Genomic DNA, 22237 nt, shown 5'->3' on the forward strand with positions numbered 1-22237 from the left:
TTCATTCTTTATTTTTTCTACCTTTGCATTTATTCCACATTCCTCTTTCCCTCCTTTGTTGACCTTCTTAATTGCCATTGGGATTTTAAATGTAGAGTTAGTGTTCTTTCACATGTGTCTGTGTGGGTGCTGCCCATGAGTGCAGGTGCTCTTGGAGGCCATAAGAGGGCATCAGATCTCTGAGATATAGGTGGTTGTGAGAAGCCTCATGTGAGTGCTTGGGTCCTTGGAGGAAGGTGGATATGACCTTTCCAGTTCCACCTGGATGCACTGTTACCATTCTGGTTTGTCTCCTTTCTGTAATTCGCCGAAGTTCTTTTTGTTAGTTTAGTTACCTCTTGGGGTGTAAACTCAGAGGTGCCCCTGACATTACAGTGGAATCACGTTCCGATGAACTCACCGCATATTGAACATGTCCCATATGGCCCCTAGCTGACTGAAAAACCACAGTTTAACATATTGTACTTTATAATATTGGGTGTGTACATCCCTACCATTATGACCAGAGTCTTGAAGCTTGCTGACATTGCCTGATGTAGCCCAAACGTCACATAACCCATTGTTGGCCCAGGAAATTATCATGTGCAAAATCCGATGCTTGGTGTCTTCCCAACACACACGGCTTCCACAGTGTCGGTGATGCTTGGACCATCATTCCATTGGGGATCACTGTTCCTTTAAATCACCATTAACTCTCTTGAAGCATTGCTAGACCAAGTATGTAGCAAACACAGTATGCTATTGGAAGGTTTTTTTCTTGTATTTCGTGTATTTGTTCTTACTGTCAGTTTTCCTTTATGTGATAAACATTCTACCTCATCCTTGACAACATCACATTGATGTCATGCTTTTGAAGCACCAGTACGAAAATTCTATAGTAATTATGTTCTTGTCCTTCCTGGTCATTTTCCTTTTCTGTCCACATCTGCATTTCTGCGTGTTTTGTATAAGTTAGATTATAGTGTGGTGTTTTTTTGTTATACAAGAATCTTTATTTTACATTGTTTCAAGGCATTAGGAAGACTTGCTGGCCATCATCCAAGGTCCAATGAGACACCTTGTTTCAAATATGGCACTCTGTAAAAGAGCAGAAAATTTGACAGCATTGTGCGGCCTGTGCACATACACACACAGATATATATACTCATGCATAAACACTGTCGTATGAACATATCCTCCAAAACGTATTTTTTATGGGTTGGAGAGATACCTCAGTAGTGATAAGCGTTTAGTCCCTTGGCAGAAGTCCTGACTGCAGTTCCCAGCACCCACATCCTGCCTCGCAACTATCTGGAACTCCGGGTCCGTGGACCCAATGCCCTTTTTGGCCCCAGTGAGCAGCAGCCCCGCATAGGAAGCACATGCATCTATGCTGCCAAAGCCTTCATTCACATAGAATATAAACAAATATAAATTTTTACAAATGATAAAATACATCGTCATTACATGTCGAAGCATAATTTAGTTTCTACCGGGATTTTGCACTTTAAAACTATTTCCAGTATTTATAATCATATTATTTATTTAAGAGGGAACGTGAGCTATCATCCTACTTCCTTTTTTGTATATAAACTTTTTATTTCTCTGCCTTGTGTCTAAATATTCACTTGTTAGTTTGGAAAAACTGGTTACGGTGAGAATTGGCGTTTGTTTTCTTTGTTTGCTTGTTTCTGTCTTTCTTTTCACATTATTTATTTTATATATTGAGTACACTGCACCTGTCTTCAGAGACACCAGAAGAGGGCACCAGATCTCATTACAGATGGTTGTGAGCCACCATGTGGTTGCTGGGAATTGAACTCAGGACCTCTGAAAGAGCAGTCAGTGCTCCTAACCACTGAGCCACCCGGCCAGCCCCTCAGTGTATTTCCGTTGTCTTACGTTTCTTGTGCTTTGAATGATGTGTTTGCTGTTGATTTCTCGGCTCACACATTTCCGCCTGTTTGGAGGACTTCCGCCTTCTGTACTGTTGATGCTTCTGGGCTTATCATCTCCATCTCGCCAATGACCCACGTAGGAATTAGATCCACGTTCCAGTACAGAGAACAGTTCTGGAGTTGACTGGCTCATGCCCATGGCCAAGGATGGAATGCTTAGTGAATTGAACACAGGCTCCTTTTGCGTTCCCACTCTGGTCTTCAGAGGGCTTTCCTGCCTGTATGTTTTTTTGTGTTTAATCGAAGCTTACGTCTCAGGACCTCTTCTGTTGCAATCTCGTGTTCCCCCATTTTAAAGATTAAAAAATATATGTGTATGTGTGTGTTATGTGAACTTATGAACCTAAGTGCCAGGCCTGGGAGGCACAGCAGGGTGCCATCAAGCTGAGCTGTAGGCAGTACGAGCTGCCTGACATGGATGGCGGCAACCAAATTCTGGTCTTCTAGAAGAGCAGTAAGCGCTCGTAACCACCAAACTATGTGCAGCCTGTGTACCCTGTCTTTTTAAATTTCTTACCTCATGCTTGGTAGTTAGCTGGGTGGTAAATTATGTTCCAGCCCAAGATGGTGATCCCTTTATTGGGGGGCAGGTGGGCGTCAAGTGGGGCAAGCAACTTCTCCGGTCTGAGCCATCACCAAGGCTACTAAAAGTCGATCTGTTGTTTTCTAGTGTTGGGTTCATCCAAAGGCTCTTGTCTCTTGAGGCAAAGGGTAGTGAGTGTCCACGTGACTCAGTCGTGTAATTTGCTGTGGTGATACACAACGGAAAGTCAAGAGCCTTCAATCTAGTCTCTGGCTATCAAGTAGAGGGTATTATTTTCTTAGTCTTATTTATATGTTCTCACAGCTAGTCAAAAACTTCATGGGGAAGCCTTCATTTCCCCCAAATTATAAGAGCATGCCGGTTCTATGCCCTTACCTAAGAAGATGGTTCTTTTCAAAACACCATCTCCCCAATAAAATTTAAAAAAAAAAAATTCCTTTCCCCTTCTAATAACCCCACTCGGAGAGACGATCGGCAATCTGTGACGCGGCTCACATCTCTCGCATTAGGCACATTTCAGCCGTAAACTTAATTATGACAGGAATTTTCAACAGCTCCACCATCCCCCCTCCCCAAACCCCCTGCCCTCGGTAGGAGAGGGATACTGCTCTCCATTTCCGAGCTGATAAAATCCTCTTTCTGAAAGCGTTTATTATGTTACAGCCTCACATGAGCCGAGCTCCATCCTCACCCTGCGTTAAGTGTCTGCGGTAGATTTCATTACAACCATATACTGGAAGTCCTGCCAGTATCCTGGCAGCACAGTCCTCGTGGAAAATAAATGGCAATAAAAAAGAGAAATGATAGCCTGTGCGAGCGACGAGGAGCACAGCTTTATTGAGACCGGACAACCCCAGAGTAGTGACTTGGCATGCAAACGCGAGCTTAAGAGAGAGTGAGTGAAAGTTGATATTGGAGTAACGACTCCGCAGCCCAGACATGGGAATAATTTAATTAATTGCACTGAAATTTCTTTGATGAATAGTTATGCGGTGCTAAGCGTGGGGTCGAACAACAGAATGAGTCTCAGCTTTTTAATGGGCTCTCGCAGCTGCAGCTTTGGATGCCTTCCCACTGTATTTTTGCCTGCAGCTCTCCACAGCTCATCCACCGCTCTCCAGCTAAGCGCGCCACTCCCGGAGCTCCCTCTCCGTGCATTCTGCAGAGTTCTGCAGAGCCAGAGGAGGATGACTGAGTGCATTTGGCCGGGGGAAGCCACTGGCTGGTGACTGCTTTGAAATGAAAACCAGATCAAACCAAGGGGGGGATGGGGGGGTAGGGGGAGCAGAAATTGTGGGACGCTTTCCTCGGGATGGAAACCTGTGCCTCCCCACCCCACCCTCCTCAAATCTCTAGGATGCTTTTACGGAGTCTTTGCTGTTAAGTTGTATAAAGATTTTAATAAAAATGTCTTGTCCCTGGAGAAGGAGGCCGGCTTTTGTTGTCAGAGTGCTGGAGGGGAAAGAGCAGTGCAGCCCAGCTGGATCTGGAGCATTAATCCCAGGATTCCTAGCCCGTATTTTCAGACAGATCAATTACTTACGGCTGTAACCAATCTCTCTCCGCTCCCTCGCTTTGCTGAGCTCGCCCGGCAGACTTGGCAGCTGACATAACCTTCCAACTTGAGAGGACCGCGGCTGCCAATCTCTTTGGGGTCTGCTGGCCCCTCCGTCTTTGAGGTTATACAAATGAGCCGTTAAATAAAAAAAAAAATCAAAAGTCAAAAGTTATGGGTGGTAATTTCTTCATGGCTCTGTCACACCCACAGGTCCAGGCAACATTTTTAGATGGACTGAAAAATAAATAAATAAGAAGCCAAGATGGATGCTTCCACTGTGTTGCTTTCTTCCCCGTGATGGCCAGCACGCTATAGGAGAGGGGAAAAAAAGGTCTCTCCAGAGTGAAGAAATTATCCACAGTGGATGCATTTTTTTTTATCAGCTTCTAGGTTGAAAGATGAACTCCAAAGTGGAGGGGAAGGAGATTAGGAGGAGACACAAAGGGCAGATACAGGTGAGCCGTGTCTAATGCTTTTCACACCGGGTGAGTCACCCGTCTTCAGCTGCTAGGCCGCTAGGCCGCCTGGGCTCAAGGCCAAGAGATGTCGGATCAGAAAAGAAGTGACCCTCGCTAACACACAGGTGGTGTGGAACATGTGCGCTGTTTATAGAGTGTATCAGCGTGAGAATATAGCACGTCTGTGACAGAGCAGAATCAATGGTCTCTGGAGGCTGCCCCCAGAATTTATGTAGTGCCTGCAGGTCTCAGTCCTCCTGAGCGCGGCCCTGCACAGCTGTGTTAAGCCAGCACAGCCCCTTTAGAGGAAGTACTTAGGGGCCAGATACAGGAAACCTAAGGGCCCCTTTGTGATTTCACTCACTTTAGACACACAGATGTGCAGCTCCGTCTTTTGAGGCAGTCTCAGGTAACCAAAGCCATCCTTGGACTTTCTATGTAGGCAAGGATGACTGTCAACCTCTGACCCCTTACCTTTGACCCTCTTTTCTCCTTTCTCCTACTCTTGTCTGTTGAGATTATTTGATTATAAAACTAGGGTTTATGGGGTGCTGGGAATGGTACCTAAGGCTTCATGCATGCTAAGCAGACACTATCATGTAGCTCCTCCCCTTTCTCCTGTGCTCCTCCCCTTTCTCCTGTCCTCCTCCTCCTCCTCCTCCTCCTCCTCCTCCCTCCTCCTCGTACCTCCCTCTTCTTCCTTCTTTCTCCTCCTCTCCTTTTTCTTTGTGTTTCCATGGCCTCCACCTCTCCCTTGTTGTATTTTGTGAAGATTTTTAATTTTCCCAGCGACAACTACTATGCCAACTTTCGAGACAAATAGAAGGAAATGTGGACCCGAACATGGCAGAAATGGTTTATTGTGTGTCCTAGGGATATTGTGCACATGCCTCCCCCCATTTCTATTTCCATCTCTCTGCTGGTCTGCCTGCCTGCCTGTCTGTCTGTCTGCCTGTCTGTCTGTTTCATATTACTCCATGCCTCAGAAACCTTCTGTTATGTGGGACTCATTACCGGTGTCCCTTTGGAAGAGATGTTCATGAACCCTGTTAACAATTAAGCAAGTTTGTCCCTGCTGGCACAGGCTGATAAACACTGTCTCCCCCTGGACTGATCTTTCTTTGCATCTATTCTAACAAGGCATTCGTTCGGATGTTTAAAACCTGAGTCTGTTTCCTTCTTCTTTCTCTCTTCTCCTGGACATCCCCCAAAGGAGTGCTAAAAGCACAGGTGAGGAGGCACCCTATCATCCCATCTCAGCTCGCTGCTTCAGACACTGCTGTGGACCTGCGTTTTGTGATGATTCGTTAAGCAGTGTGGAAAAGGGTCATTGGTAGCTATGCATGACAGTATTGTACCCTCAGAGCTCGCCAGCAATTCCAACTTTTAGAGGGAGTAAGAAATAAAAGGGAGGTGAGATTTATAGTGAGTTCAAGTTGCTTCCCCCCCACCTTGGAATGTTGCCCGTCTTATTAGGAGTTCTTTAGTGAAACAAAATGTAGTGGTAGCTTAGAGAAATTATGGCTTTTTTCCAGCTGCCTGGGGGGAAGAAAGGGGCTTAGGAGTCTGTAAGCCTTCTCCCCTGGTTGCAGTTAGGAAAGCCAGTTGACAGTGTAATAGGCTTTTCAAAGTGGGTGCAATGGTTTGTGTGTTCTGTTTGATGTTGCAAATACCAAGCCCCTAGGGAGATTTGCAAAGAGGATATTCTCTTCTTCGATAGAAAAAAAAAAAAGATTAACCTGAAACGTGAACTGAAAAAAGCTCCCCCAGTTCCAAACAAGTTAAGGTGCAGCTAAGGAGCCCTCCTGTGCTCCGCTCCACAGACAGGGTCTGGCTTGCTGCCTGCTGCAGACAGGCAGCAGGCTGGGCAAATGATTTGTAATGATTTTGATTCATGAAAGGTGATTGGTAGTAAACGTAAGAGGATTAGAGGGCAGATTAGGGCTGCGTGTGCTCGTATATGTTCGCGTACCGACGACTTCCTCTGTAGGCATGTGCAGAAGCCTCTTATAATTCCGTGCATTTTCTGGAACCTTCATGTTGGCCCCTTTATTTATGTTCAGGGTTGGGTTACTGATCCATTAGGTGGGAGCTGTCACTTTGGAGATACTGTGCCAGTCCACTTAGACATTTTAAAGCATCTACTCTCTTCCAGCCCTATGTGGGCACTGCAGGGTATCAGGCTTGAAAGGAAAAAGGATGGCCAACAGGAAGACTGAGAAGGGAAAGAAAGAACTTGCCACCAAATGTAATAATGTGAGTTTGAGCTCTAGAATCCACAGGGTACAAGGAGAGGACAGCCACTTGAAAGTTGTTTTTTTTTTTTTTAACACCTCTATCTGTGCATTGTGGAATGAATGTACCTTTTCCCCCCAATCAGAAATAAATGCGATAGAAGTAGATTTCTAAAAGAGACAAGAAAAACAGTCGATGCCATGCTGGAGGGAGAGGCACAAGCACATAAAACTAATTACCCACCTACAAGTTTCACATTATCCTGTGTTCAACAAGAGCTTACTGTTTTCTTGCATGTGCTCTAAAGTCAAGTTATAATTGCGTTATCCAAGAATCAAAACCTGTCTTCATTTCGATTCGAATCAGTGGCTTGTCTTTTCTGAAGACTACACTGCTTAAGTTTACTTAGATTGAGCAAAGCCCCTGGTCACTGCCAGAGCTGTGCTGCGGCTCTGTATAGCCCTTTGTCACTCCTTTCTCAGGTCTGGAGGATTCCGTTGCAGAGGATCATTCTGCCCTATGACTGTCTGTAAACCTTAACACACCCACTAATGATTCCGGAGAGTCTTCACTTCCGGGAAGTTCCAGAGCTCTGACTTCAAGAGCCAGCTTGCTTCTGTGCAAACTAGGAGTTGTCTACCTCTCTTAGAGAAGTTCAAATAAGCCAATGGCCCATAAGGATTGGTTGTAAACTTTGAACCAGACCATTAATATAAGTACAGTTTTTTATAGAGCACCAAGGTATTTGCATTGGTTTTAATTATTATGTAAGGATTTGTATGGGATTGGAAGTGTGCTTTGGTTAGCTTTTTGCCATCCTTTGACCAGCTGCCTGACAGAACAACCTCAGGAAGCCGTGGTGTAGTTTAGCTCATGCGTTCGGAGGGATTATTCCATTATAGTGAAGAAATTGTAGTAGAGCTGCTTATATCACAGTGGACAGGGATGAAGAGAAAGGAGAGTGGTAGTATTCTCTGGACATCTTCCCTTTTAAACCCTCCTTTGTTCTATCGGTGAGCCCAGACCATGGTTACCCCAGTCTCTTGAAACAACGCCGCAGAGACACACAGAAGCACGCTTAGATCTCCCAGGTGACTCCAAACGCAGTCACATTGTCCATGAAGATTAGCTTTCATAGGAAATACCACTCCCTGCGCTGCATACCCTGTACGCCAAGCAAAAGGAAGATGATTCCCTTCTTTGGCTTCCAGGGGGAAGAAATGGAAATGATTTCTTTCCTTCTACCTGAGTCCTCTGAATGAATGAGAAGAAAGTGTTGGAATTAACTTGGAAATGAAGTTTTTCTAAAGGTAGAATAATTGATGTTCAGCGTCATTTCTCTTGTGGTAAAATAGTTTCACAGAAGAAATCATCAGGGAGAAAGGGGTTAATTTAGCTCACAGCTCATAGTTTTTGTCCTGAGGGGTGCGAAGAACTTGAAGTAATCTAGTCACACCACGTCCACAGTCAAGAACAGAGCAATCGAAATGAAGAAATGCCCACTGCCCACACCTCAAACGTCTGGAGTAGTGTCACTCACAGTGGGCTGGGTCTCCCCATGTCGGTTAATATAGGCAAGGTCATTTATTAGGTTTTTATCAAAACATCATTTTCATTAGGGCCAGGTTGATCTCATTTTTGTGGTGTTGTCCTGCTTCTCCCTCTGAGCTCTGGGATTACAGGCATGTGCCAGTGTACTTTGACCTCTAGCACATTATATAAGGGCCTCATATACATTCTTCTTTTCTTGACGGGCAGTGGTTTCCCCTTAAGATGCTGTGTTACCTACCTTTGTGTTGCTGTGACCACGATTCCTGACAGTAGCACCTTAAAGGAGGAAGGTTTCATTTCAGTGCACGGTGCCAGGCATTTCAGTCTTTTGGAAGAGAGAAGGCATGGCGGCAGGCTGGTGGGAAAGTGGCCTTTCGTGTTGTGGTGGACCAAGAATCAGAGAATGACTAGAACTCAGGGCTGCCTATTGCCATCAACCTTTTCTTCCTAGTCAGAAACTTGTGCCACTTGATCACTGATTACAGTTTCACAGCTCTCCACAACACCACCATCTGATGGGGAATATTCATCCAAACCATGAGCCATATATAGAGTACTTTAGACACAAGCCCCCCCACACACACACACATACAAAAATGGCTCACTGGGTCCCTTCTACCCATGTGGTTTGGTTGTGGAGTCACTAGAACATAATCGATGTGTAAGTAGCCAAAGTGCTCGCTCTCTCTCGTGCGCTCCCTCCCTCCCTCCCTCCCTTAATTGGACAGACATTAACTGCCAATATCTAACTAGTCAGGGTTAGGTCTCAGGAATCCTCCTCCCTTCAGGTTTTAGTTTTAATTGGTTTAATCTTTTACAAATAACAACTTCAGCTTTGTCATGTGTGGGTTCCTCCTTAGGGCCTAGACTGCTCTGACCTTGGCGGATTTTGACCCACTTTATCCAGGAACCAATCTATTGAGGAGCAGACTTCAACTCAGTTGAAAAGCCGTTGGTTCGTCTGTAACAGCCATGCCACTATTTCTGCAGCGAGCGCCCTCTGCACACAGGGTCCAGTGCTCACACCTGATTGATTCTTTATCCCTCAGACGGCTCACCCCTGGATAAAGGGCAGTGCTCTAAATAGTTCCATTCTGCATTGGGTGTCCAGGGCACGCCAGGTTGCAGATTTTGCACTGTATTTGCTAAATGGAGGTCCTTTAAATAATGAGTAGAATCAGCATCCTGCCTTCTAAACATGTCACCACGTTTATCAGCCAGGTTTGAGCTGAAGGTACGCTCCCATTTAAAAAGGAAAAAAAAAAGTCTTCGTAATGATTAACAGGGGCCTAGTATAATTTAAGGTATTCTTTGGAGTTTATAAATATAGCCTCATAAAAAGGCAGAATATAAGGAAACTGTGACTTTAAGTCATTAGAAGCCCAATGGTTTGATAAAATAACAGGAAACAGACAATTTATTATGAGCAGTCTCAGTAGCTCTGGATTATCTATAAAACTTTTATGGCCTTTCCCAAGTGGCAAGAAGCCATAAAACTTGCCTGAATGAGGGACTTGTTAATTTACTTGTTAAAGCAAATTAAAAATTTATAAGTGCTTTTAGGTAAATGAGATCTCCTCTCATTGCTGCCCTTGCGGGGCCCTGGAGTCCTAAGAGGGGAGAGCGGCTATGCTCAGACACCACCGCAGAACAATAAAAGCTATTAAAGTGTACCAGTTTATTACAGCCAAGCTCTGCAGCTGTTGCCATGGCTAGCTGTGAGGTACCGGCGTTGGCAGCCTGGGGTTGCTCTAGGGTTTCTGTCTTATTCAAAACAGAAAAGAAAAAAATTAGGAGGAGGGAGGGAATAGCTGGGGGGAAAAAGATTGTTTTTACCTTTAGTTTCCTCCCTGTTGCTATTCAGGTCACGTCCCCCCCCCCCCCCTTGACCTTTCGAATCCACAGGTTGTAATCTGGTGGTGGTTTCAGATTTTCTTTTAACCGATTGTAGGTACTTGTCCGTCCTTTCCTGGTGCTTTTGAACCCCGTGGCCCGTGGATGAAGGCCAGGTCTTTGGCTGGTTTATAACTTCATTAACCTTTATTGGACAACAAACCTCCATCTTACCCCCTCCCTGTTCTCTTTCCCGTTTCTCTTCCTCTTCCCTCTGTTACTCTCTTTTGCTCCCAGGATATAGCTTTGAAGTCCCGAGAAAAGGCACTGGGAGGCTGGCTTAGTCAAGAAAGCATTGTCGCTTGAATCAGGATAGCAAGATTCTGCGTCTGATATCTGATAATACCTACTTGTCGTCCCAGTGCTTGGGGGACAGTGGGACCCTGAAACAGGCTGTCCAGCTCTATCTACTTCAGAGTCCCAGGCCAGCGAGAGACCAGGTCTCAGAAAAGAAGACAAAATTATGAGAAAGGCCACAGAGGCTGGCTGTGCTGAGGAAGTGGGTCTTCTTACTTAGCAATGCAAGAGCAACACAGATGACAACAGGCAGAGCAGCCGAAGGGAGCATGTTTACATTTTCGTGAGGAGAGAGGATTTCGATTCGCCATACGTTTCTGTACCGTTTAACAGAGCAGTAACTATCAATCTAATGCCGTTGTGCCTGGCAGCTTCACCAAACCATGTACAGTGATACCTACACACTTGTGTCGCATCTCAGTCCCGGGGAAGCAGAGACAGGAAGATCTCAGGCTCACTGACTAACCAGCCAAGCCTCCCGGGTGAGCTCCAGGTCCAGGGAGAGTCATTCTCTCGATATCGCAGGTGGATGGCCACTTAGGGACATCTCAGGTTAAGCTCCGGTCTCTGTGTGTGCACACAGGAAGGTTACAACCAACCTGTTCATATTTGTAGGTCAGAAAAGTACACGTCTCAAGTCCTGACTCTTCTTAGTGTAAGGATAACAGTTATTCGTGAGCATACTTAATTTTCTAGAGCGAGCTAGAGAAGGCAGCTTTTGCAAACATTTTCATCTGGTAATATTTCCAGTTACCCTATAGAAACCATTTTATTAGCTTTCCAGAGACAAGTGACAAGACACCCCGTCCCCGTTAGGATTATCTTTCTGCTGACGGAGCTTAAGATCAGAGAAGGAAAATCTCAATAGAGTAATGGCTTTCACCAGGTTGATCCATAGGCACGGCCATGATTATCTTGATTGTTAATTGATATAGGATGACCCAACTCACGGCACACAGCACCATCCCTTGTCAAACGGTTCTGTTCTGTGTAAGAAAACTTGCTAGACATTACCCTTTGGGTCAGCGAGCCTGCAAACAGAAGTTCTGCTTGGTTCCTGGTATGAGTCCCTGTTTTCATTTCTCTCACATATATGACAAGTGAATGTCATAAACCCCTTCCCTTCTGTCAGGTTATTTCTAGTTTAAGTGTTTTTTTTCCCCCACACCAATAGATAGGAAAATAGAAGATAATAGAGTATAATAGAATGTAATTGGTCCAACCCCCCCACCCCGTTCACCTTCTGATTCCTTACACGTACAACCATAATATGTATTTTACTGAAGTTATATTTTAAAAAGCATGTTGCTGGCATTAAAGCATCACCAAGACGAATCGCAGGAACGTAAGTAAATGTGGCAGATACATTCATAGTTTGGACTGTTTCCTAGAGCTGTAGAAGGCATTAACCTTCAGAGGCCTCAGTGTCGAAAATTTTCCGAAAACCACTTCTTCACCTGCTTGGTCTTCAGTATTTCAGATAAATTGCTACAGAGGACCATCCTGGACCTCGTATTATTTTTTTTTAATATGTAATGTATGTATTTATGTGTGTGGGTCCGCACACGTACATGTGCGTGTACATGTTGCACATGTGGGAACACATGCCAATGACTGGAGGCCGTAGGTTGACATTGAATGTCTCTCTGTTTCATGCTCTACCATATGTACACAGTCTCTCTAGAGCTGGAATTCACTCTCTAGCCTAGACTAAGCTGGCAGGGGAGATCCTGGAATCCTCTTGGCTCTGTCTCCCTAGCAGTAATGGTATAGGCATGTGTCACCTCTCTTGGCTGTTTGTATGAGGTATGGGGATGTGCTGTTGGTTCCTCAGTGCTCATGGAGCCCTGTCTTTACTAGCCGAGACATGTCCCCAGTTCGTAAACATCTTACTGGCGTGAGTCATAACGCCGTTGGCGTTTGAAGTGTCTCACCGTCACTGAGACTGTCTGGTATTATAAGAGGTGTAACTATTGCACACATGATCGGCGAGTGTTAGGGGTATATTCTAGACTGGATGTTAAATCCTTTATGGATGAAACTTGTCGTTTAATTAACTCCTAGCTCTGACCACAAAGTCTGTGGGCTTAAGAGAGCTTTGACGGCCATCCCATTCTTTTATTTAAAGAGGCTCAAACTAAGTTGTATGTACAGAGGAAGGAGGAGGGGCTTAAAAGTTTTAAAATAGCAAGCAGTAGCGATTGATACGGGTCAGAGGTCAATAGCTGAGGAGATCCGGGAAAAGACTGTTCTAATAGGAAGATAATAGAGTGTGAAGCCAGGGGGGACGGCTATGATGAGGGTGAGGTAAGCCTTTGGGAGGAAGTAGCAGTGCCTCAGATCTGTCAGCCTTTAGAAGAGTTCCTGTGGAATTTTAGTGTATATGTGCACTCGTTAGTAATATTGATATATGTTGTATAATGATTTCTTAATTGCTAATTTTCCTGTGTTAATTGATGTTTTTCTATAAAACCAAATTCTTGAGCTCTTTACATTTATTGAATGCCATCTGGCTTATGAATTTTCATAAGAACTGCCAAAAAATAAATAAAATGTAAAAAAGAAAATCAGGCAGTAACCCACCCCCCCAGCCCCCTGCAAAATGGTAGAGGTTGCATCTCTAAGATGACTTTTTAACGTGGCCTCGGGGACTCTTTTTAGAGACTGGGAATTACGTCTGTGTCTAGCTCGGGATGGAGCTCAGCTGCTAGAAGGCTCACACAGCCTTCACGAAGCCCTGCCTCCCATCCCTAGCACCACAGAAAGGAGGGTCTGGTGATGACTGCTAAGACAGGAGTATTTTGAGTTTCAGCAATGCCCGAGTTATAAACTAAGTAAAGAACCACAGACTTCACAAAGTTGAGTAAGCAATAAAATTGATCTCATTTGATTATATTTTTTCACAAAATTTCATTTTGTACCACCGTATTTCTTCAGATGACTTAAATTAATGAAAGTTTATTCTTGACTGCTGGCCCTCTCAACATGCGCCTTCTCCACTGCATAAATGTCTTTTAAAGACCTCACTGAGCATACATGCTATCCTAGTACTTGAGATGCTGAGGCTGGAGCACTACCATGTCTTCCAGACCAGCTTGCTCCTCACTCAGACCATTGTGTAAGGAAAAGCGAGAACAGAGTCTTCAGTGGTTAAGTCATTCTTTGAAGACCTTCTAGAGAATACTATTCCAGTTATTTTTTATATTACCATAATTTATATATGAAGATTTTGCCTCAGCAAATCATGTATTCATCCTTCAGGATCGAGAGACGTTATTACAACACAGCTAATTAAGATACAATTGCCAAATGTGGTGACACCTGGAATTGCAGCCCCATCAAGGATGAGGCAGGAGCATCTTGCTTTGATGTGTAGGCAAGAGTACACAGCAGGAGTCTTCTCGTTAAGCACGCAGACCCAGGCGTGCACATGCACACACTTCCACTGTATCCGTATGCAATTTCCTTTACTCCCGTACAAATCTGTAATTGTTTACCATAAATACCTGGACAGCGAATAAAAATCCCTATGCAGTATTCACGTCACTGCGCCTAGTTGTGATGTGTCTGTGTTGCGTGTCCATTATGATGTTACACGTGCTGACAACACAGTGTTTTGGGAATGACTCAGAGTCTAGTCTAAAAATAATCTTATACAAATACCAGGTATCAATTTGTTGAACCCCACTTAAGCCTAACATGGTGAAATACTGCATGGACAGATAGGGAAGAAACATGTAGCACGGAGAAACGGGTGTGGTCACCCAGATCAATGATCCTCGTGTGTTCTATCATCAACTTCCCACTCCATTGCTCATATTTCTTGTCTGTAAGGGAAACACCTGAAAAAAATTCTGTAGAGAATTTTTCAGAGAAACTATGGGGTTAAAGGAAAGACTCAGCTGTTGCGTAGGGTGTAGCCCTCTTGCTGTGAATCAATTAGTTTCCCATATGCTGATGTCAGATGGTTTTCAGGTGCTAGTAATCTGAGATTCAGGGCATCTCACACCCTCTTCTGGCCCTGGAAGTCACTGCACACACACACACACACACACACACACACACACACACACACACACACACACACTCAAATAAATAATAAGATTGAGTTATGTGCAATTATTGAAAAAGTTACTTTTCAGGATATCCAACATTTGTGAATGTTGGTTATCTTATGTTAACCCTGTGGATGGGAGGATGTAGCATGTCCAGTTCTGTTTTGTTCTTGTCCTAGTTGGCTTCACATAATTCCAGTGGTAGACGTTACCATCTAGGCAATTTCTGGGCAATTCGAATCACAAGTTAGTTGATCTGTTCAATGCGTGCACGTTTTCTGGTCACAGCTCGGTCAGGGGTTCCGTCGTACATCAAAGTTGGTGCTGGGTTCATTTTGTTTTGTGTTCGGGAGGAGGAATTCTCCACTGGAAAGTTGGTTTTGTTAACTCTCAAGCGTGTGTACATCAAAGCCACCATAAGAATAAATTCAAGCCTGATAGTGTACGCAGTTTCAGTACACATTGGCGAAATATCCTGCTGATTGCTGATTACAAACAGTTGTTAATTCTCTACTTCACTAAATTCAGAGTGGAGAAACTTTCCTTAATAAAGAACAGATTGAGGAGATCCAAGACCTCGCTGTGTGGGAATTAATGGCAGATGCATACACTGGTAGTTAAAATGTTTCATTAGATGTTAATGTCTTGCTGTGTTTTTAATTGTTCAGGAATTAGCCTCTAGAATATTAAAACCATCTGTTTGTTATCATGATGAAACAGAATGCTTAAATAGTTATTAATTTGTGTTTCTTCTCCCTCTTTTTGAGGAATGATGTGTAAAACTTTGATCCGTTCGGAGTATTGGGAATTTGGAATGGCGAAGAATTTTAAAGCATACCCATGCTCTGAATCGCTGATCTGTCTTCTCTTATATAAACCCGGTGTGGGTGTTTTAGATCCCCTCCTGCTCTCCCCTTCTGTTTCTCCCCTCTGCCCTCTTCTTTCTCCAACTCTTTGTAGAGAGTTTAAAATTTAGAAGCCAAATTGACTGTTCTTCCCATGATGCATTGAGAAAGCCCACTATGCCGGTTGCTGTTTGAGTTCCGATAATGTCCAAGTCCACACTCACACACACTGATAATTTTATATCCAACATCACGACTGAGCCTCTGATGCTATGGCTCTGTTGGTGGATCCCTTGCACAGAATTTATGAGACCCTGGGTTTTATCCTAAGCACAATGTAAACCTTACGTATAATGATGCATGCTTGAAATTTTAGCACTTGGAAGGTAGAGGCGGGTGGATCTATGACATCATAAGCATTTCAGTTTCATTTTATGTCTATGGCGTGAATGATGTCATATATGAAAAAAAAAACCCATATGCATGCAATGTCTGCAAAGGCCAGAAGAGGGCAGAAGATTACCTGGCTCTGGCTGTCGGCTGCAGTTTGAGTGTTGGGAATTGAACCTGGGTCGGCCGAACCATCTTTCCAGCCTAGAGGTTAGATGGATAGCGTCTAGAAGGACAGAAAGCTGAGGTTTTTGTTGTTGTTGTTGTTGTCTGTTTTGGATTGTTTTATTTTCGATTTTTAAAGTTTAAAGATATCTGTTGGCTCCTACCGTCCTGTGCAAGCTACAAATGCTCACTGCTGGGTGGTGCAGATTCAGTTTATACTTTGCAGTTTTCATGACAAAGACTCTTCTTTCTGTGTCTGGGTTCCTCGAGAAGTGCACTTGATGTGCACAAGTTTCAGTGCATAGCACCCAATGCAGAACAGCCTCATTTTATTTTTATTTATTTTTAAAAACAATATTTATACATGTACGTGAGTACATGAGTATACATGAGTACACTGTCACTGTCTTCAGACACAGCAGAAGAGGGCGCCAAATCCCTTCACAGATGGTTGTGAGCCACCAGGGGGTTGCTGGGAATTGAACTCAGGACCGCTGGAAAAACAGTCCATGCTTTTAACCGCCGAGCCATCTCTCCAGCCTTCGAAAAAAATTTTTTGAGGTGGATAAATTTCTTCCTGGTTTGATTGCCTGAAGCCTTTGTGACATTTTTGGTAACACTGAGAAGAATCTTTGTTGCCCTCACTGCGTCAGGGACAGAGAACACGCCCTTCAGTTACCCGCCTTGCCCACTGGGTTAAGACCCAAATGCCTGTACATTCTGCCTGTCCCAGTTCGCTTTGTCAACTTGATGGAGCATAGAAGCATTTTCACTGCGGCCCCTTCTGGTCACCCATCCCCCTCGTATTTTACCTAGGTTATAACTGGGGATGCACTTTTTAACTGTCTTCGGAAACATCAGTGCTACATGGCTGTGTACTTAGATACAGTACCCTGACTCTATAATGTGGGTCCTTCCATTTGCAGGCTGATAAGATAGATAGTGTTGAAGCCCATGAAGGGTTTGAGGCTCGTCCTGTTCACTGTGGCAAAGACTCCACCTTACCCTAGAGTAAATTCAGGTAGTGACTTGTTCGTGAGAACGCATCCCAACCCGGAGGAATGTGTATACGAGAAGTCAGGTAAACTGTATCTGCAATATGACAAGACAACCCCTCCCTTCTCTCCGTCTGGCTTCAATAGTTCTCCTGAGGAAGACCACATTGTATTTTTATAGCCAACCAGGTTACTTTTGTAAATACTGCTACTCACATCGAGGAATTAGTATTTGATCTTTTTCTTTGGGGTAGACATTGTCTTAGGCAGTTACAGATGACCTTGAACGTGCAAAGATTCTCTGCAGCTTGTGACCCTTCTGCCTCCACCTAGCAAATGGTGGATTAGGAGAATGCACCTCCGTGCCTAGTTTGATACATGCAGTCCTGGAGTTGGAACACGGGGCTTCCCGATCCTGTCAAGACTCTAATCACCAAGGTGCATTCTCAGCCCTGTAAACAGAATTTTTTCTGCATTAAGTTTTCAATGTGCGGAGGATTGAATGAAGACTCACATAGGAGCGTTGTCGTACATGTTTTTGCAGGGTTCTACCATTTTTAGACTTGCCTGGAGAAAACTTCCAGCTGGATTGGTTTATTGCAAAACAAGGGAAAAAAAGTTTAAAACCTGTTAGTAAAGTAAAGAGGAATCCTAAATGCTTCACATCGTCGAAGTCGTTGGAGTGGCAATCTTGTCAGTAAGCACATGTAACACTCAGAGAACCATTAACTTCTGTTAGTGGTTTTTGACCTTTTACGGAACAAGTACTTTTTAAAACCTTAAATGCCAGAATGATGATTTCCCTTAAACGCATGGTGATTATAAACTACTTTCCTGTTTATTTTTGCTACACCTGACTCTTGGAAAGGACTTAAATTACACATGATCTCTGTTTTCCAGAACAAAATGTGTCACGGTGTATTCTGAAGGATGAGCTTCCTTCAGAATGAAAGTGAAAAGTGAAAGAGTTACCTGCCAGTCAGCTTATTGACACGTGTGAGAAAAACAGCCTTGCATGGCCCTTAACCCCCAGCCCAGACATTATCAACCGTGCATTGGGGTCACCTCTGGGCTCACCTCTGCATGAATTGAGTGCATTTGGCAAAGTAGGCAGATGGCTGATGCCAAATAAGGTTGGAGGATGCAGGTTGACCTGAGAGGCACACGTCTACTGAAGCATCCTCAGATATGGGACAGAGCTGCAGGAGAGAAGGGTCAGCGGCCATGGTCAGCTCTTCTGTTTTTCTATATCCTTCAGGGACAAGGATGGGACTCAGTGCTGTTGACTTGTGAAGCTCAGGGTTTTGTCCACAGCCCCTGATAACCTGGGTTTTGGTGGTGCATTCCTAAATAATCTGCATTCAGGAGGTAACGGCAGGAGGAGGAGAAGTTCAAGGTTAAAGTTGGGTATGTAGTAAGTTGACAGCAGCCTGGCCTCTATGAGATTCTGCCTCAAATTGCAAGAAAAAAAAAAAAACAAGCAGGGAACAGTGGAATTCTAACTAAAACCTGTTCATTGGTGTCCTTCGGAGTAGCCATTCACGTAGAGTGGGAGGAGAGGGCAGATTGTATTTGGCATTAGATGAGCTCATTTTCACTTTTAACCAGTTAGGTAGAGAAGTGGAGGAAATGCCTTTGTCACAGCGTTGAGGAACGTGACAGAACCAATCTTAAGACAGTAAAGGGACATTGACGTAGGCCAAAGAGGGAGAGAAAGGGGACACATACTATAATCTTTCAGGTGAGGGAGAAGAGAGAAGAAGAGGAGGAGAAGGAGTAGGAGGAGGAGGGAGGGAGGGAGGAAGGAAGGAAGGAAGGAAGGAAGGAAGGAAGGAAGGAACAAAGGAAGCAAGAAAATAGAAAAACAAGTCCTGTTAGGTTGGCGTCTTTGTTTTGTTTTTTGGTGGGATGAAACCAGGCTGTTTGTATCCTAAAGGATTGTATTCACCTGCCATGGATGCTATAACAAATGGTACAGTCTGTATCTCACAGAGCTCTGGAGGCTCATAGTCTAAGTTTGAAGCTGACGATACATCTCAGTAGTGAACAGCTTGGCTGGTCTGTACAAGAGTCTAAATACAATCCATCCTCTGAGATCCAAAATTTATACACAAAAGAAAAGGCCAATGCCAGGGTTTGTGCCAGTTGGCTGTCTGGTGGGCCTCTGTGCTTGTCTTGTAGGTGACTGCCTTTAGCCTGTGTCAGGTGGCCATTTCTTCTATGTTTAGAGATCCTCGCATGTCTCTTGATACTGCTTTAATATTTTTTGGCACTCGTCAGAATAGAGGACGGCCTTATCTGGCATCAATGGGAGGGGAAGTTCTTGGTCCTGTGAAGGCTCGATACCCCAGCATAGGCAACAAGGATGGAGTGGGGGACTTGGGGGGAAACACCCTCATAGGAGCAGAGGGGAGGGGGCATAGGGGGTTCGTAGAGAAGAAACGAGGAAGGGGAATAACATTTGAAATGTAAATAGATAAAATAACCAATAAAAATTTTTAAAAAGAATATTGCGTGCTTGTTATAGTCTATTTTCTCCCATCCTAAAAAGAGTTCCATAAACTACATTAATAATCAGTTGTGGACGTTTACTAGGTTCTGTGGGGCAGGAGGTGTCAGAGCCCAGGGTAGAGCATCTGGTAGAGGGCCCAGTGTTGTGTCTTAAAATATGGAAGCAAACCAGGTGGAGAAGGAGGGGTTAGATGGGTTGAACTTACAGCACACCCAATCCAGCACTAACCATATCTGTCAGGGTATGTGTGACATCATTTCACCTGTGACGATTCCTCGTTTCCTACCTCTATTAGCTATTTCCCCATATTATGACAAAAAGGCAGCTTAGAGAGAAAAAGGGTTCATTTTAGATTACAGTTCCAGAGAGGCACAGGATCCATAGTGATGGAGAAGCCATGGCTACAGGAACAGGAAGCAGAGAGATCAGAGGAAGCAGCGAGAGAGAAAAGGAAGCGAAGAGATGTTATAGCCCCTCAAAGGCAGACTCTAGGGATACCCTTATTCCCTCTTGGTTCTTCTGCCTAATGGGTCCATTATCTGCTCAAATTGTACAGCCAGACAGTGATCAAGTGTTCACAGTGGAGAGATTATGAGTACCAGTTGTCATTCAAACCGTAACATCACCTTTCAAAACTATTGATCAAGCAATTAAATTCTCAACAAGTGAATTTTTGAGAACATGCTGATGCCCCGTGGTGCTACCCCAGTGACCTTCTCTAAATTTTATCATTCCAATTAGTACATCATCCCTCTGAAGTACCAAGGCTTGGGTATTCAATTTATGTATTTTGGGGAGATACACATCTATAACAAAGTATTCTAGGAGTGTTCTAGAAGCTGCATTTTGGCATACTTAAATGTCTTCAACATTTAAGAAATTGATCACAGATCTTGGGATGTGAATTGGACTCTGTCTCCCCTGAGATAACACAGCTTTCCCCCAAGTCGTCCTTCACAGATGATAAGTTGACTACAAATGTCACTTAAAAAGATAGCTATGGAGAGCGGAGAAGCCCTCACTGTAACGAGGTTTTTATTTCTGATCTGATGTGAAATGAACTCAGTCCAAAACTATGGCAAGTTGGGAAGAAACTTGGTGTCAGTGTTCATATCATATAATTTTTGATCGTTGTCAACCCAAGTCTTTTATATCATAACAAATTCTGTATACTCTTGATCTTTCAATTGAAATTGACATGGGGCTGGAGAGATGCCTCAGGGGTTAAGAGTGCTTGCTACGCTTCTCAGAGGACTGAATTTGAGTGCCAAGGACCCATACCAGGTGGTCCACGGCTCCAACTTTGGAGGATCTGATATTCTCTTCTAGCGTCCATGGACACCCACATGCCCATGTTCTGACAGGCAAGCAGAAATTCACACATACACATAATAGCGAAAGAAATTCTTTTAAACAAGGATAGACAATGAGTGTGAATTCTAGACACTTGATAGTTTATACATTGTGGTGCACATCTTTAATCCTAACCCTTGCGATGTTTAGGCAGGAGGATCTGGAGTTCCGGGTCTTCCTTGGTTACATCGTGAGTTTGAGACCCTGTCTCAGAACACACACACACACACACACACACACACACACACACACACACACACACACACACACACACTGTAGCTCAATTCTGTAATCTGAAGATGATAGTGAAACCTTATGGTATAACCTCAACAATTAATTATTTCATGTATATAATTATTTCATGTATATAATTCATATAGCACTTTCATAATATTGTAGTGTCGTCATTCTTAATCACCACAGGTAACTTTAGCAATATTTTAGTCTTCGCTCAGATCTAGTGAAGAGCGAGCTTGCCCCATGGCGACTGACTGAGGTGCCTTGCCTACTTTTCAGCTCAGTTCTTCCCACCTTTGTTTATTTTGAGTGCAGTTGTATGAAGAAAAATGTCGGATTAGAACTTCCGAGATGTGGAGAGTCTGCAGTGTTGCAAGTCCAGACCCAAATCACCTCAGGCTGTCTGTAGCCTCCTTAGTAGCCCTTTGCTGCTGTGCTCTTCATTTGTGTCCTCTCTGACATATTCGTGAGCATTAGGTAAATCCCTTGGAATGTAGAAACAAGTCTCTAGTTTCTGTCAGTCGAGACTAAGAACCCATTCAGATGACATTGGAGGCCTATGGCTGAGAGGACTATTCTGAAGTTTCTACCCATGTGTTCGAAAAGCGTTTTGAGTTACGACCTCTTTTGTTCCGTTACAATGAAGTGTTCATCAAACTGTCACCATGTCAGAACATGGAATTTGTGGGAACTTAAATCTGTGTCCGCAGTCTGTGGTCACTCATGTTTGGCTCTAGAATGAATTATCCCTCATCCTCTTTGAGATGAAAGCTGTTTCAGAATCATACTTGCTATGGAAGTTGTGTACTTTCTGCCCCATGCTTCTCTGATCCCTATGTGGTGGAATTCTTTACTTCCCTGCTTGTAAGGTGTTTGAGTCAGTCAGTGAGTTGTGATCGCCTAACTCCTTCCTGTTTATGTTCGTAACTGTACAGTGAGGTTGATCTTGGCTCATTTCCCTCTTCTTATTTTGTTTACCTGCTACCTTGTCTATACTGGAACTCCATTGTACTGCTTCAAATGTTGACTCATGTATGTGTTGGACAAGCAGAAGCAGTTCTGTAATTTCCAGTTTCTAAGAGAATAGCAGTGTCTGAATCATTAACCTTAAATGTTTGTAGGCATGTTGTTGTCGGATAGTTTTAATCAGAATCTGGTATTTCTACCCCACCTTTGATTATTCAGTTCTCAGGTAAAGGACACACATGAGCT

At 43.9% G+C, this 22237-nt stretch overlaps 1 protein-coding gene and 1 long non-coding RNA gene across 2 annotated transcripts in view; one reads left to right on the top strand and one right to left on the bottom strand.

The window, feature by feature from the left end:
* Positions 1–22237, top strand: part of LOC116885177 (autism susceptibility gene 2 protein homolog) — a 486489-nt gene that overhangs the window by 441863 nt on the left and 22389 nt on the right. The window lies entirely within an intron of this gene.
* On the bottom strand, positions 3296–4255 carry LOC116885178. The gene is made up of 2 exons (XR_004385991.1): positions 4025–4255; positions 3296–3650 (listed from the first exon to the last, which is right to left on the bottom strand). It is a non-coding gene; the product is annotated as an uncharacterized LOC116885178 (long non-coding RNA).

The sequence above is a fragment of the Rattus rattus genome, chromosome 16 (genome assembly GCF_011064425.1).
Source record: "Rattus rattus isolate New Zealand chromosome 16, Rrattus_CSIRO_v1, whole genome shotgun sequence".
In the NCBI taxonomy this organism is placed as follows: Eukaryota; Metazoa; Chordata; class Mammalia; order Rodentia; family Muridae; genus Rattus; species Rattus rattus.